An 8,932-nucleotide genomic window follows, 5' to 3' on the forward strand; every position below is an offset into this window, starting at 1 on the left:
CATATTTTTAGTGGAGTAATAATAGAATTAATAAATTGAATAAATTAATTAAAGAGTTTAATTATTTATCCAATTTATTGAAGCTTCTTATTATAGGTCCATGTTTCCCAATACGCCTTCTTTATCAATGACGAGCTAAAAATGCAATTTAGAAATCAAAGGTGAAGATGGAAATTTGTTTCCATAATTCCAAGGGCTTGGAGATAAATTAAATATGAGATTTAATTAAAATTATAATTATGAGATAATTATAAATTTTGGATTATTATGGTAATATCCAAAAGGATATTAATAATATCTTTAATATATTTGGAATATATTAAATATTATAAAAGGTAAGTGAAGATCTTTTGATTTTAAGAAGAAACTCTTGATTTTACGGTGAAAAAAAAAGGAAAAAGGATTTTGGAAATCCTTGAAATAAATCGGTAAAACAAAATGAAAAAGGAAGAAGAAAAATCTTTGATTGATCTTTCTTTTAATAAAGGATCTTCCCTTGTTTTCCATAGCCACTCTCTCCCTATATATGTTTTCATGAGTTGGAAACAAGGGAAAGAGAGAAAAAATAATTGATTTTCTGAGATTTGTATTTTGGAGTGCCCACACACTACCGTCAATAGAAGGATCGTACTGGAAGGTCGTGGTTTCTACACCCAGAAATTACGAAAGAGAAAAACTACAAAGAGGTTAGTTTTCTAGAAAAAGTTTTCTTTTTGTAAATTTAAATTCTTCATTGATTTATATTCATATGTGTTGATTAATAATTTGTGAAATTATATAATCGCTTCCGCTATATTTCGATCCGATCGAGAATTGATAATGTGTATCACCGGAATCATTCCGGAGGCTCACCGATTTTCCTACAAAATGGTATCAGGGCCAGGTTATCATGTGAATATTAAATTATGAACCTTTGCTCTTTACTGTCTTTACTATTTACTGTTGATAGTCATTTTCATAATTCAATTGTTGATAAGTAATTATTTGATTAAAATTAGTTTTATTCTTGTGTCTGTGTGGCTTCTGTTCGTTTTATAAATGTTAAAAAGTGATTATTTAATTATGATTTATTTTAATCAAATTAAAAACTCCTTTTTAATGATCAAAATTTTAAGGAAATTAATTAATTAAAAATTTGTTTTAATCAAATCTATTGTACGTGCTTTCAAGAGATTCCAAATTAATTTGAATTAAATAAAATTGTTTTATTTAATTTGTTAATTTTATACTTTCAATTAAAATGTGATTGAAAGGACAAGATTGAAATTATGACATTGTCTTTATATCATTCTGTTGAAGTGTCTTATCCCAAGTGGTAAGCATGGAGACACCTGTTGCTTGAGATTTCGAGTTCGAATCCTCTTAGCAACATATATTTGTTGTCTGAGGTGCTGTGCGATTCATGTGTTAGCTCGGCTAAAGTGTTGTTTCGGCAGTATACTCTTATCAACCTAGTGGTACCGTGCCTCCAAAAAATCCCTTAAGGGCTTTTCTGATATGGAGCCGTTTCGGTGGTGGGGTCGGTCACTATGAAAAGTTTACCCACTACAGTTTTGTCCCCGGGGCAATGGTGCAACGTTAGGACATCCGCATTGTAACCTAGGGACCCGTGGTTCGATCCCCAGCTGCGGCGTATTTGCAGGAATTTTCCTCCAAATGGGGAACGCATTCAAAGGATGCTGGGCATCTGGATAGACCGCCGTATGCGTTTTCCGATTTACCCTGGTGGTCGGTGGGAAACTTCCGTGGGACCGGGCCGACCACCCCCAGAGATGTGGCTACTGGGATTATCATTTTTTTTATGTCATTCTTATGTTTATTTTGTTATGTCATGCATCATGTTTAAATTAGATTTAAAAAATTGTGATGTTTAATTATGTGGTGTTTATTATGTGATACTATAATTACGAAAACCTAATGAGATTGAACTTTTAATAATTACTAAATCATAAGATGATATTAAATAATTAGGGTTTGAGAAATCTTAATTATATAATAATGAGTGGGAGAATGATATATGACAATAAATCCTACGGCCTCCACTATTAACCAAAGCAACGTGAGATTTAAATGACGCCTAGTGACGCATAGGATGTCCTCCCTAAGAAAGGTTTTCATTTGAATCAAAATTCAAGGCTTAGTTTTCGAAAGGATAAGATTTTTTAATTTGATTCATAATTTACCTACCCTAAGGCGGCAATGCCTACTTGCACGATGACGTTTTTCAAAATTGACATTCAACGTTGAACTGACATCACACACCTTTAGGCCCCAACGGCAATGCCATTCCAACTTGGTTAATTTTATCACATGATCTATGACAGGATGGTGTCAGAATGATAATATATTCTGACACCACCTTACTCACCTGCCATGTCTACTTGCACGATGACGTTTTTTAAAATTGGCATTCAACGTTGAACTGACATTATACACCCCCAGGCCCCAACGGCAATGCCACTCCAACTCGGTTAATTTTATCACGTGATCTATGACAGGATGGTGTCAGAATGATAATGCATTCTGATACCACCTGACTCACCCGCCATGCCTACTTGCATGATGCCTTTTTTCAAAATTGGCATTCAATGTTAAACTCACATCATACACCGCTAGGCCCCAACGACAATGTCACTCCAACTCGATTAATTTTATCACGTGATCTGTGACAGTATGGTGTCGGAATGATAATGAATTCTGACACCACCTAACTCATCTGCCATGCCTACTTGCACGATGAGGTTTTTCGAAATTGGCATTCAACGTTGAACTGACATCATATACCCCCATGCCTCAACGGCAATGCCACTCCAACTCGATTAATTTTATCACGTGATCTATGATAGGATAGTGTTAGAAAGATAATGCATTCTGACACCACATAACTCACCCGCTATGTCTACTTGCACGATGACGTTTTTCAAAATTAGCATTCAACGTTGAACTGACATCATACACCCCTAGGCCCCGACAGCAATGCCACTCCAACTCGATTAATTTTATCACGTGATCTATGACAGGATGGTGTCAGAATAATAATGAATTCTGACACCACGTAACTCACCCGCCATGTCTACTTGCACGATGAGGTTTTTCAAAATTGACATTCAACGTTAAACTGACATCATACACCCCAGGGTGGCTCCGCCCCATGTCTACCCGCCAAGTCCAAGGGTGGCTCCGCCCTTGGCGGAGGAGCCTATAGCCTCATCTCATCTGCTGCTCTACGGTAGTAATTGAGGTTGCACTGAATTGGTATTGCGTATAATGATACGTACACTATGAAGAACTTTACAAGGCTTGTTCTACATCTACAATAGGGATAAAGGAATTTATGGAAGTATTCTTGTTTATGATGACGAACTGAATAAGAAAAAATATTATAATTTGTATATATTTAATAAAGAAACAAAAGGAGATAGATTAAAGTACGTAGCTAATGAATTATAAGTTAGTAAAAAATCTAGCTAAGTTCATAAATAATAAAATAATTAATAATCGAATGTCAAATATTATATTATTTAATTTTATTTAACGCACTTGATTATTTTATTTAACGCACTCGAATGTCAAATATTACATTATGAGATAGGCACAGCAGTGAAGTTAGGTGGTGTCAGGATGCGTTATCATTCTGACATCTTTTGTATATGTCAATACGCTAAATAAATTAATAGATATTCTAACTGACGGAGATAAGTTGCCAACATGAACAAATATAATCAAGTGCGCTAAATAAAATTAAATAATATAATATTTGACATTCGATTATTAATTATTTTACTCTTTACGGACCTAGCAAAATTTTTTATTCTACTAACTTATAATTCATTAGCTACGTACTTTAATCTATCTGCTCTTGTTTCTTTACTAAATATATACAAATTATAATATTTTTTCTTATTCAATTTGCTATCATAAACAAGAATACTTCAATAAATTCCTTTTATCCTTATTGTAGATGTAGAACGAGCCTTATAAATCTCATAACATCATTAAAGTTCTTCGTAGTGCATGTATCATCATACGCAATACCAATTCAGTGCAGCCTCAGTTACTACCGTAGAGCAGTAGATGAGATGAGGCTACAAGCTCCTCCGCCACTCAAGGGCGACACGTATTTGCTGCCAAGTTACAGCTCGAGTTTGAATTTTTCCGAGTTTATTTTAATAAAATAATATAAACAACAAAGGCTTTTAAAGAAAATCACATATGACCATCATTTATACATGTCAGATTTGCATGTTTAATGATGTCAGATGTATCATGATAAGCAGGGGCACGATGTTAGAGTTGGACTGATTGTCAATTTGCATTGAGCAATGCTTGACATCCAAAATAGACCGTATCACATGGACACACACTGGCATGCGGCAGGTAATGGTCTACATTTAATGTTAAAATTATTGTATGTTGAAAATAGTATGTGTTGCAGTTTATGTCAATGCGTGAATCGACAAATTAAATACGACAGCAAGTCAAATATATAACTTAATTATTTATCTTTATCCTTGCTCTAACCTTCACCTTTATCAATTCCTATACTAATTAATTTGCATACGACAGTAAGTCAAAACTAATTTTTAGAAATTAAAAATACTATTAACAAATTATAAATATCTCATTTTACATAATAATTATAACATTAAATTATTTTTAATTTACTAATCAATATCTTATTAAACATAATTAATTTTGATTCAAAATATTAAATACGATTATGCCTTTTTAATATCATATATTTGATCGATCAATTTGTAAAGTAGATTATTAATTCTTAACAAAAATCACATAATAAGATTCTCTCCCGTATAATAATACAAAACAGCTAGCCAAGTACATTAATATTTTACAATCAACTCTATAAAAGGGTTGTCGATTAAAAACAGAGTACAACTCTCCTCATATAACTCTTCTTTTCTCGTACAACTCTTACAATGAAGGCGGTGGCTGTTGTTGTTTATTTTTTAATATATTTTTTTATTTTTATTTTTTTATCTTTAGTTTAGAAACGAGGAAACAGGCCGATAATGATGGCAGAAGTAGGTGCTGCAACACTAAATTACAAGACTGTTGTCCTGCTCATGGTATTCTGCCATGAAATAAGTTAGTTGCAGAATTAATATTAATCGATGCATTTCTTAATATGTTAACTTTATTAAAATAGTTAATTACTAACTAGTGTGTTGCTCTATTTTTGTTAGTAACTAATGTAATTTTCTTTTTATTTCTATCTTAAAGAATGAGATATATAAAGTTTGCATAGGCAATTTTTTTACTCGTATATTTTTATTAATGAGCATGTGTTTTAAGAATAAATAAATTAAAAATACTTTTTTATAAGTAAAAATATCTTTTATTTTACTTCTAAAATCATAAATCTCAAACATTTAAAGGAAAACTGTATTCAAAATCATACATATTGATTCCGAATATTGGATCAAAAACTAAAGCCTCAATTATACAAATCTGTAAACAGGTAAATTTCTAAAAGTTAATGAATAATAATAATCAATTAACAAAATTCAATTATATACATAACCAACCATTTTAGTGCATTTTAAAACAAAGAAATAAAATTGAGAAATCTTATTCAGTCTAGTCTTTTTATGCAAGAGCAAAATACTGAAATATTTAAATTTAATAATAAATATGATCAATCAAGACTGGATTATGGAATAACCTCCAACAATAATACCAACCATTGTGGGGCATTTTGCTAATGGACAATGATCACCTAATTCTATTCCCCACCAGTTCACTCCATATATGTCTTGATATTGAAGAGAGGCACTAATCAAAAAAGTAAAAATTGCAAAACTCACATTAAGTCCAGCGGACAATATATAATTATATCTTGTCCACCATTCTCTATGCTTATGATAGATGAAGTAGTTGAAGAGTATTCCAGTAACAAACCAGTTCAAATAACTCACAGTCTCACTGAAAGGTATAACAACAGTGGCACTGAATATGATCGAAAAGTTAATGAGTCCGATCCATTTCTTTTCAAGGTACTTATGTGATAAAAACCAAATGGGAATCGGTGCAATGAGTTCAATAAGAGCAAAGATGAAGACTACTGAATACATACCATTGGGATAGAACATCATACGAGGTCCGACAAGGCCCCATGTTACCCCATTGATGTATGTTGTTCTCTCGCTGGGACATATCCAAGGACTTCCCTTGGGAAGAAATTCTGGTTGGCAAATATTATATATTGATCGGATCATCCACCATGCTATACCAAAATCAATGAAGCATGAAATCAACGTGCTCAAAATCTGTACAGTATATACATATGTATATACATCATGTTTTAAAAAATTTATAATTTTGTATATAATTAATTAATGATGAAGAAATTAAGTGAATAAATTAACAAACTTACCATGATATGAAATAAGATTTTTGAAGAAATCTTTACGTAGTGTGATAATTTGAAGTTAAATATAACATATGATGTCAGAAGATGACCCTCTGCTCCATATAATTGAAAACTAGGTTGGCTGGAGGTTTGCCTGGATTCAAGTATCCAATGATGGTTTCCATTAACAAATCTAATGTTAATCCCTTCATGTATGTCACACATAAAGTTATTCGTAAGTTAATTAAGATTAGTGCACACCAGACCACTAATTGCTTGAAGTACACTTTCCAAAGGAAGGAATACAAGTACGAGAGCGCATGCCAACAAAATTTCCCAGTAACGAAGTTGAATTTGACCTCCAAAACCTTCACAGACCAGAATCGTCATGTCGATCATTGAGACAATATGGAATAAAATCACCATTAGTTTTGCTTCATTAGCCTCGAATGCACATCTTGCTCATCATTTTTATATGCCTTCTTAAACTGATAACAAAGTGACCTACAAATCATAAATTACGTAAAACTATATATATATTCATTCATACGACATCGACTATAATGTGACAAATTAATTAAAATGAGTACATACCTCCCATTGAAAAGAGCAATCTGAGAAATAGAGAATGTGTACTGAGCAAGACCAAATCCTTTACTATAAATTAGTGATGTAGTGAAGTATATCTTTGAGTATTTATCATAGGCTTCTTGATTTAACGAGAGAATGTTTGGATCTACAATTCTAGAGATATCGTATTTGTGGTCGATGGAATCATAGATATTGGTCAAAACCAATGAAAATTTTCTTGTATATGGAAAATTTTCTTGCATCGTATGCATTACTCCAATAAGACAAGGGCAAAATCACTACTCAATTACTATAAATCCAACCAACATGTTGAATATCACAAATGAAGGATGTTGAATATCACAAATGAAGGAAGAACTAAAGGATTTCCTATGAAACTTGTCATCGTCATCCAATCGAGTGTAACCGATCAAATGCCTAGCCCATTCATCCTGGACCCAATTTGTTATGCAGTGATCGAGTCCTTCCATATCCAACATACAAAAGAGAGAACAGTAATGGACTGGAAGAAATAAAAAGGGACAATGCTATAAGCGAATATCGCAATAGAGGTAATAAAAAAAATTGATAACGTGATAACCCTCCTTTAGGTCTCTTATCTTACTCAGTAATGCTCTGAGAAATACAAATAAGACAACTATTAAATATCAATTTAATTATTTTCATTTAGTGCTTATATTAATATATAATTCTTTACGAACAACAACAAACTAACATACCTGTAAAATGAGATGTTGTCTATTACATTGGGCCACCACATATACGGTGAATCTATAAAAACTTTTAGAAACAAACTAGCAAATTCGAAATTCAAAAATTGCTTACATATATAAATTGAATGTAAAATATATATCTAGCGATATGATTACTTCTCGTAACAAATTAAACTTGGTACCTGAGTTGATATAACCAAGAGTAAAGTCGGCCAAACATGAATTTCTCTATGGTAAAAGATCTTGGCTATGCTAATGCTGAGAAAGCCTGGACTACCTATTGCATTGTTAAATATAGATATGGTTATATGTTCTTTGATATTGAAGGTGCATGGATTCAGCGAAAAACTCCATTTTGAGCTCGGGATTCTCACAACTTTGTTTGGCAAAACTTTGGCCAACAAATTACCTCCACCAAACAAGACGTCGATACAAACTGACGATATGTAAATGACTTGCTGTATAAAATAATCAATTCGTAACAACACCAATTATAGGATGCAGAGCGGAACACCAAAAATCCATATGCAAAATGTCAACACTTGCAACGTTGGATCGTCCGTTGAAGGAACTGTCAGTCTCACTTGTTCGATGGGTGAGTCATCCACCATTTTACTGTCGCCCAAGTAAATACTTAATTGACACAATTAAGTATTCACGGAGAATGAAATATTAATCGATACAAAAAAAAGTTATTAGGAAGATTTTACCTACTTAAAAAATGTTCACAAAGGAAAGAGATTATTACTATATATTCTAGGGAAATTAATTCCTTGTTTATTATTCACACATGATTTGCTTTATTTAATTTTACTTTTCTTTCATTAAAGTTTCTGTGATCAACTGCGTAAAATTTTCACCTTTAAATGTTTTGATTTGCCTAATATTTATTATATATATATATATATAATAAATATCAAAATAGAATATATTCGTGTAAAAATAGAAAAGAGAGATAATTTTGGTTAGTAAAGAATAGAATAATAGAAAGATCGATCATTAAATGATAAATATTATTTAATTTATTATTTTGTTTTATTCACTATAAAAAAAAATTGATATTAGCGATTGAATATTTCATCGCTTTGGTCGCAGACATAACTTTAGCGATGGAATTAAGGTTCTGTCGCTATTTAGCGATAGAATTTAAAGTTCTGTCACTATTTTTTGTGACGAAAAATATTTTCCGTCGCTAACATTTAGCAAAGGCAATTTATAGTGACGAAAAAATAAATATCCGACGTTAAAATCTATACAG

The 8,932-nt window shown here is 32.0% G+C and overlaps 1 pseudogene; it reads right to left on the reverse strand.

Moving 5' to 3' along the window:
• Positions 1 to 5,660: 5,660 nt before the first annotated feature.
• On the reverse strand, positions 5,661 to 7,391 carry LOC141811477 (oligopeptide transporter 5-like; annotated as a pseudogene).
• Positions 7,392 to 8,932: the final 1,541 nt, after the last annotated feature.

This window comes from Curcuma longa, chromosome 17, assembly GCF_044706935.1.
Source record: "Curcuma longa cultivar G26 ecotype Majalengka, Jawa Barat chromosome 17, ITB_CL_G26_1.1, whole genome shotgun sequence".
Lineage (NCBI taxonomy): Eukaryota > Viridiplantae > Streptophyta > Magnoliopsida > Zingiberales > Zingiberaceae > Curcuma > Curcuma longa.